We start from the raw sequence: 8,991 nt of genomic DNA, 5'->3' as shown, positions 1-8,991 counted from the left end.
CCAATGATTTCTTTTCATTTGATCTCTCTCCAAATTACTTTGCTCAGGGCTGTTCCAGGTGAAATTTTCATTTTGTGAGATGTGTGTGGGGAAGGTAGTGGAAAAAAACCCCCAAAACTCCAAGACAGGGGATCCTGCTGAAAGCATTAGGAGGGTATTTAATCCTTTCTTTATTGGTCACAAGAAGATCCAGAGAAAGGATTAATTTTCCAAAGCATAATTGGAAAGCATTAGAGTTAGATGGGGAGCTGAGCAACCTCTTCAGAGACAGACAGATGATGTGGCCTCATGCAATGAGGATGACATTGGAGGGGACAGAGAAGACTGGGAGTTTGCTGCTGGGACATTTTCCCTCATAACTGAAGCTTCCAAATTATTTCCAAGTGGCCCATTTTTTGAAGGACCACCGACTGTTGATTGGAGTGCTTTTCACCAGGAAGGAGTCCAACCAGTCTGGGGGACCACTCCTCTAGTACAGACTGCTGTCTTCTTTGGTGGGTTGCATGGTTGGAAAGGCATTCCTGCCTACACAATGACTATAACCATGTATGCGGAAAGATCCCAATCACAACCGAAAACGGATGTTGCATAATTAAAATGAAGACACCTACCCCCAAAGAAGAAATATGAGGAGATACCAAGTCCTCCACCAAATATTTTGCAGAAGTGGGGTAAGGGTCCACGGGTGTGGAATATTACATATATTGTTAGAATTTTTTCAATGTACTTATCAGTTTTGTTGGGTTTTTTTTCTTTCTCTTTAAAATAAATTGTTATAAGGAATGGCTGGGAGAAGGATTACGGAAGAAATTAAGGCTATGTAAAAACAAAATATATCCATACAATTTTAATTTTAAAAATTAGAAAGACTTCCTTTTCTTAAAGCAAAGCAGATTTTGGTGCAGTGTTACTGAGTGCTGACCAGTCCAGTTTCAGCCCAAAGCCTCCCTTCATGCCACACAACCACACGCACCTAAAATTTAGGCTTTTTAAAATATAGAATCAAATTGAAATTATTATGTTCCAATATGTTTTGCTTTTATCTTCTGAGGTTCATTTACACTTAATCAAGTTATTACTAAAGAATAATCATTTTGTGCTTGTAATTCCAAGTGTCTTGTTTGTTCCCAATTTCCCAGGAATTGAGAAAACCCAGTTACACAGAAATTCGCCAGGGAACAACTAAAGAGCTGCCGCCGCCTTCTCCTCCTCCTCCTCCTCCTCCTCTTCCTTTACAAGCCCAGAAAGAACAGACACCGCTGCTGTGAGAAAGAGAAGCCCACTGAGCCACCAACGGGAGACACACCGAGAACCCCCTCCAAAATCAGTGGGGTAGCGGGGCGTAGGGGGTGGGGCAGAACGGGCTCGCGCCAAAGACCCACGAAGGAGGGGCTGGAGACCCGCCGACCACTGCCCGCAAGCTGGGTCTTCTCTGCTCCCTAGCCTGACTCAGGGGGTCAGCCAATCCTGGGGCCCGGTCCAGGCTGGGGAGGCGCTACCAGGCAGGGCCCTCTGCGTTCTGGGAGCTACTGAAGGTGGGCGGGGGTAGAGGTGTCTGGGTCTTTCGGCTGCCCTCTGGCGCCCAGAAGTAAGATACGCGTCCCAGCCCTGTCCGCCTTCCCTTTATTGAACTGTGTGAAGTAGCATCCCAGAATGGATGTGCAGGAACTGCTCCTGCTCCATTGTTTCCTTGTGTGGAGGCGAAGAGAGGAAATGCTTTATTAACATCAAAGTACTGATGATCGCTATGCTAAGAAAGAATGGGGGTGGGGTGGAGGGGGGAGACGACCTCTAGGAGTCATCTATATTTTGCATGTTTAGAGACTTCTGCTCTCTGCACGGGGTTGACAGTTGGATTTGTCAAGAGATATGGGTTTGAGTCCTAGATATGGATCACTTATGAGTGGTCTGACCCGTCTCTGCCTCATTTTCCTCAGAAATGCAAACAGAATAACAATACCAACTTTTCTGTGGACCTCACAGGATTGTAGTGCAGAAAGATTTCTACAATATAGGTTAAAGTGTTATATAAATGTCAGTTATAATCACGATAATAATGAAAAAAGACAGATATATAGCAAACAAGAAAAGTGATTTGCTGTTTTGCTGCCACAGATACTAAGTGCTCTCTTCTTTGGGGTTGTTTGGTTCTTTGGCTCACCAATATGAGTATGAGTAAAGATGCCACAGCACATTAAAACTGCTTTATTGCAGTGGAATTTAGTTATTATAGATCCAGTACTAGAAATCACATTCCAATTTTCTGAAACTGGAAATGAAACAAAATTTATAGTCGGTTTCTCCAAAGTGAATTAGGAAAGTAGAAAGAAGTGCTCTGGGGTGGGGTAGAGATGGTGTCATATATACAATGCCTCCTTTCCTTTCTTTCTCCAAGCTTTCAGATCTTTGTTGTTTTTTAAAATTAATTTTGTAAGGGTGTTTGTGTAGTATGACTAAGTGATTTCTTTTTCTGGAAACAGTCAAAGGATTTTGTGCTTTTTTGAAGTGGTAGGGATGGGATGGTGAAGACTAATTGCTGTTTGATGGAAGGCTAAAGAATTACAAATGGCTTGCCTACTCCCTCCAAACAAATAGTGCTAACAGCAAGTGACAAGTCTCTTTATTCTAGAGAATGGCTGCTACATGGACAGTGATCAGGAAAAAAAAAATCCCCAAACAAAATACTGCTTTTACAGCATCATTCACTGTAGATAACTAGTTTGTACTGAGCAATGAAACACTGTTAAACTGCACAGGCATGAGATACAAATAGTTTTGTTATACAGAATTCTTCTTTGTAATGGCATTCTCTGAAATGGAATTTTACATTTTTCACTTAATTCAATAGCTCTCTAAAATGTGTAATTCCAGTCTCTGTTCTTCAGTGATGGGGTTTATGAGCAATCCATAATAGTTCCATAATTGAAATATTTCATAGTGATATTTCCTTCCAACTTCTACCTTTATACATATAGGTGAGCATTAAGGTTCCTTGCCCAGGCAGGCTGAACCAGTGGCAAATAGAATCAGGACAGGAATGAAGATTAGCTGGCCTTGGCCTCTGGAGGTCTCAGGAGAATTCACAAGTTCGGGAAAGGGACATGGAGGAATATTCCATGATGAGAAGGCCCCAGGTGTTGAGAGAATTCCTAAAGTGAGACTATAGCTGAGGCATGGTGGCTAAGTCCAGAATGTCAGAAGAAAAGCTGGGAAGGAAATCAATGTGCAAACATTCATTTCTATAAATCCTTGGAGCTCTGTGCGTGTGTGTGTGACTGTTCAGCTTTTGCAGGAAAAAATTGAGTCCCGGTGTACATTTGTTGCAACTGAAAATTGGGATTTTTGATCATGCTTTTTGACCCTGTTCTTTCTCTTGAATCCCATCGCAAAGTAATAACATGAGCCAGAGGGAGGAGAGACAAGGGGTAGAAGAGAGAAGATAGGAGAATGAAAATCAATATACCTTTTAGAGACAGAGAACATTGCTTGCTTACCATAGACTACATAAGGGGCTATTAGCACACATTACTACCAAGGCCCACATTTTCCCACTTGGTGTATGTGTTTGAGAGGATCCCATACATCATCTTGTTTTAAGATGCCCACTACCATGCTGCCATCATCTTAGAGTCCATCAATTGCTTTCAGATAAGGAGACTGATGTTGGTGCAAAGTGATACTGCACAGAGAAGAGGCAATAAAGGATAATTCTACAAACAACTAGGAACCTGGGAAGTGATAGCATCAATGGCTTTAAGAAAAAAAACTGTCATCCATTATTCAGGAAAGCACATGAGCAAATATTGATTACTACGCAGGATAAGAAAAAATGTTCACCTTGAGGTTCTAAAGTCATAAACTACTTCTGCTGGGAGTGAAAAGGCCTTCAGTCTCCCAGCCTATCCAGGAATCCCTTCTTAAATAAGCGGTCATTTATTCTGATTAAACCTCATTTCACATGAAGCCGTGGCTATTCATTGGTTTTTATTTTTTTTGGCTAGGCAACGGGGTTAAGTGACTTGCCCAGGGTCACACAGCTAGCATCAAATATCTGAGGTTGAATTTGAACACAGGTCCTCCTGACTCCAGGGCCACCGCTGTATCTTCTGCGCCACCTAGCTGCCCCCGTGGCTATTCTTGCTGAGGCAAACCCCTCTCCATGTACAAGTGATGCCTTTCCATCTTATCTCCTTCAGCAGATTTCTCCTTCTATCATCCCTGCTCTCTCTCACTAATATTTAGTCACTCCCTGTGACCCAGTTGACTAGTTGCAGTTGGGGAACTCAGGTTCTCCTCTCCTCTTTCTTTACCTGAGGGTGTTCTGCCCAAAGGAAGGTAAATTTTGATGACCAAAAACTACCTACTTAATTTGGGGTTTAATGGCTAGATTTCTTCCTCAAAGACCAAGCCTTAAATCCAGTCACTCTGGATCTTATGAACTGGACAACAGGCCCCTTCCCAAGCACCACTGAATGATTATTTTTTGGGCCCTCCTGGCTCAGAGTGAATGTAAATAGTAACTCTCTTTTGGCCAGCAATCCTGAGGGTCTTCCCCTCCCAGTTTGTCTTCTTTTTTTTAATTAAAGGGGCCATCCCTTGACTCAGTTCTTAAAGAGGCCTATTCATGAAAGGGTGTTGCCTCACACAAAGTGAGAATCTAAAAAGACCTTAGCTTAAAAGGGCCAAGGTCTCCCACTGCATCCTGGGCCACCTCCAGTTGTGCTGACTGATATCTGGCTACTGGACCCAGATGGTTCTGGAAGAGAAAGTGAGGCTGGTGACCTTGCACAGCCCTCCCTCACACAAATCAAAGTCAATTGCAAGTCATATCATCATCTCCCTGACGTCATGGTCCTCTTTGAGAACACAAGTCAAACCACAACCACAGTCGCTCCCTGTATACAGCTAGGTGGCAAAGTAGGAAGTATGTCAGACCTGGAGTCAGAAAGATTCATCTTCCCAAGTTTAAATCCCACCTCAGACACTTACCAGCTGTGACCCTGTTTGCCTGTTTCCTCATCTGTAAAATGAGCCAGAGAGAAGGAAATGGCAAACCTCTCCAATCTTTGCCAGGAAACTCCCAAATGGGGTCACTTGGACACGACTGAAAATGACTCAACCACCACTCCGTACACTGGCTGCCTCCATACTGCCTATAAACATACCCATCCTTAAAAAACCCTCACTAGATTCCTCCTCCCCTTTAGCTATCATCCCATATCTCTCCTCTCCTTTGTGACTCAATTCCTAAAACGGTGCCTCCACTTTCTTTCTTCCTTCTTACTCTCTTCCTAATTCTTTGCTGTCTCATTTCTGACATCATTCAACTGAAACTCCTCTCCAAAGGTACTGATGGTGTCCTAACTGCCAAATCTGATGGCCTTTTCTAAATCCTCATCCTTCTTCACTTCTTTGCAGCCTTGGGCACTGTTGATCACCATCCTCTTCCTTATATTCTCTTTCTAGCTCTTCCTGAGACTAGTTCTCTTCCCACCTATCTGACCATCTGTCTCTCTTGTTAGATCCTCAACCATGTAATGCCCAGCAACAGTGGTGGAATCCCAAGGCTCTGTCTTTGGCCTTTTCTTCTCCTTCTATACTATTTCACTTAGTAATTAATGCCTCTTCTGTGTTCATATCTGAGTTGAGTGAGACTGAACCTTCATATTCCTCATTTCTCCTGCTTCCCACCTACTTGAGTGAATTGCCACCTTACCAAAGATAGTGATTCTTTCACAGGAGAATGTGGGATTTAGACCAATTCAATTTTCTCCTTCCATTCTTCCTAATTCTCTAAAGTGTCCTAAACCCTTTAAACATTTAGATCTTTTTTTAAAACATCAAACAAGAGAGCATTGATTTCTTTAGTCTTTTATTGATGCTTATGTTTACTTTTTTGTTGTTTTTCTCTTGATCAGAGTGTGTGATAATCTGAATTTCTTGTTTAATTCCTCTTCTACCACTGGCCAGTAACATCTCAAAAGCCTCTTTTTGATAGACAATTCATGTTTTTCAGTGATGATTAGTTTTACAGGATATGTTAATTTGGAGTGCATCTTAAGATCCTCTGCTTTTTGAAATATCTTGTTCCAATCCCTTCCTTGATTCCTCTTGAATATTTAATATTGGTCTATTCAAATTAGCATTCTTTCACTGCTGAAGGCATTCTCTTGGCTGTCTGCAAAATTTGTTGTGGTGGTGGTTTTAACACTGAAACTCTGAAATTTAACTGCTATCTACTTTGTGTGGGGTTTTTCTCTGGTAGACACAATCAGTAGTTTGTCATCTGTAATAAGAACTTATTTTCTATAGTATGGTATCCAGGTTTAATTTATTCAGTTTTTCCAGGAGACCAATGATCCTTAAATTGTCCACACATATGGTCTTTGAGACCAGTTACTTTGGTTTGTTTGGAATTCACGTATACCTTAAAAATTCTTGTTTGTTTCTCTTCTGCCAAATTTCATATATATATATTTTGTTTCTGAGTTCTAAATCAGCCATTGTTTTTCGAAGTCTACTACTATAGCTTTTCTTTAGTATTCCCCTGTCCAATTTCTCATAAAGATTTGCATTTTAACTAAGGACAATGCCTTCAGCTAAAACAATGGAAGTATGAATGATTGAATTCCAAGCATCAGAAACAGACTAGTCAGAGAGTTGTTTTTAGACATGTGGCCTTCACAATACTAGTAGGGTGGTTAACTTTGCCTTTGACTAAAGGTGGCTTTCCTTCTATCTGTTAAAATGCTTTTTCAGAAGACTCTCTCATGAGCTTCACACTTAACAGCCTCATTCATTTGCCATATAGTTCTCTCTTTTCACTTGGGTCCAAGATGGGATATATTAATTCAGTCTTAGATCCTTTATCTAGGATAGAATCTAAGAGAAGAGTGACTAAAAGCTGTCGCAAGGAGGAAGATCCAAGTAGGTCACCACCTGTGCAATTTAATATAACTGATGACAAAGGTCATCAAAAAGTCAATGGCTTAAAAATATCTCCCCTACTAAGATGCCTGAAATTGCTCCATTTGGAGTCTTTCATTACCACTAAAAATATTACTTGGGTATTAATGGTAATAGCTCATATTGATTTAATGTTTTAAGATTCACCAAATACATTGGGATCCTAAAATAATACTTCATTATAACATGAAGATGAACTTAGGTTCTTGAGGGTAATGCCAGTGTGGCACAAATCCTACAGTGTTGTCAGGTCCCACCAAGTTAGTCTTTAAATGGGAACCTGGTTACATATGTTCTATGTCTGTTATCTGAGGAACAACTTAATTAAATTTGGAAAGGCTCATCTTCTTTGTGATTATGATGAATTGTTGCCTTTTTTTTTCTTCCAAACTTAATGTCACCAATCTGGAGAGAGCAAATGAGTATTAAGTGGAAACTCCATTATAGGAACAGCTGAATAGCATTTTGGTGGAAAAAAAAGTGGGATATATCTTTCTTGGTTTCTAGCTTGTTTTAGCTTAGTTTCTAGTATGTGCTTCTCAGAAGTATTTTAATATACTAAAAATAAATGAGAGCAAGAGAGACTGACATCTGCCTAACAATTTACATGACTATCACTAAGAACCTAGCCATTTGATGCAGCTCTCTTTAAAAGTCAGCGTGAAAGAAAATACTATATGTTAAAGTGATTTTATTTTATATCCATTTCCTATTTATAAACACATATTATATATCTGGAATCATAATTACCTAGAGCATGGTTTTTCTACACAGAACATATTTCATGATTGTAAACAAAGAAGGAATCTGCCTGGTCACGATAAGATGGAAGAAGGACACTCAGAAGAAACAGTAGATCATAGGATTTACAACCTCCCTGTTTTATAGATAAGGAAATTAAGAGGAAGAGCAGGTAAGTGATTTGCCTACAGTTAAACTGATAGTAAGTAGCAGAGCTGGACAGAGGACACTTTTTAAAAAAATTGATTTAGACGTAGAGAGAATGAGCTATGTATTTCTTCATGATATCTGTTAATTATACCTATAGTCTTGTAGGTCACTACACACAGTTTACTCCTGCCTTAGGGACAGGTATAATTCTGTCCTGATAGGTGAGGATTCACCACATCTAATAGACTATTTACTATATTGCCCTTTGGCCACACTATGTTCTCTCCTCTCTCCCAGCTTTTTAATCTTGCTCTGGGAATAGTAATTAATTGTTCTAGGATTCTACATACCATACCTGTGACCCGACCTAAATACTCCTCCCTGTTCACCACTCTCCTAAAAGTATATTCCCTAATATCTTACTGTTTGTATGTATAGTGATTGGTACATAGTAATGCGTTTTTATTCATTTTCATTTATAATCTATGATACAATCTTGGATTGTCAGTCTCTGTCAACAAAGTATTTGTTACATAACTGTTTAAACATTAGGCTTGATTAGTGAAGGTTTTGTTTTATTTTTATTTGGGGAGAGGGGGGACAGAGATAAACTGACAAAACAAGGACCCTAAATACAAGTCAAGACTGAAACAAACATCTCCAATCTAGGTCTGAGTAGTAAGTCTCAGAAGACAACCCAAGTTTGATTATCACTATCTCCAAATGGGATTTCCTTCTAGTTATCTGGACACATAATACATGTTATGCTTACTACATGATGCTGGCAAAATCATTAAGATACTTCCAAGCAAAACAGAACATTTAAAAGCAAAACTCTTGAATTTTAAAAATCAAAGTGTGATGAACTGAAATAAACCCCCCAAAATTGTTACTAAGTAAAAGAGAAAAATGAAGACTGTTCTGAAGCTTCATACATGGAAAGCTGTAACATTCTACACAACTCCGAATGACACAACACTTTAAATGGTTAACATTTACATACTACTCTTTAAGGTTTATTTAGTGCTTAAAAAGTATTATCTCATTTGAGCTATCATAATTTCATTTGACATATCTCTAACTACTTATTACTTAAGCTATTCATATTTCTTTCTGATATCTTGATCTGATTTT

The sequence above is a fragment of the Phascolarctos cinereus genome, unplaced genomic scaffold (genome assembly GCF_003287225.1).
Source record: "Phascolarctos cinereus isolate Bilbo 61053 unplaced genomic scaffold, phaCin_HiC Scaffold_1;HRSCAF=81, whole genome shotgun sequence".
Taxonomy (NCBI): domain Eukaryota; kingdom Metazoa; phylum Chordata; class Mammalia; order Diprotodontia; family Phascolarctidae; genus Phascolarctos; species Phascolarctos cinereus.
Note: the sequence above shows the minus strand (reverse complement) of the source record.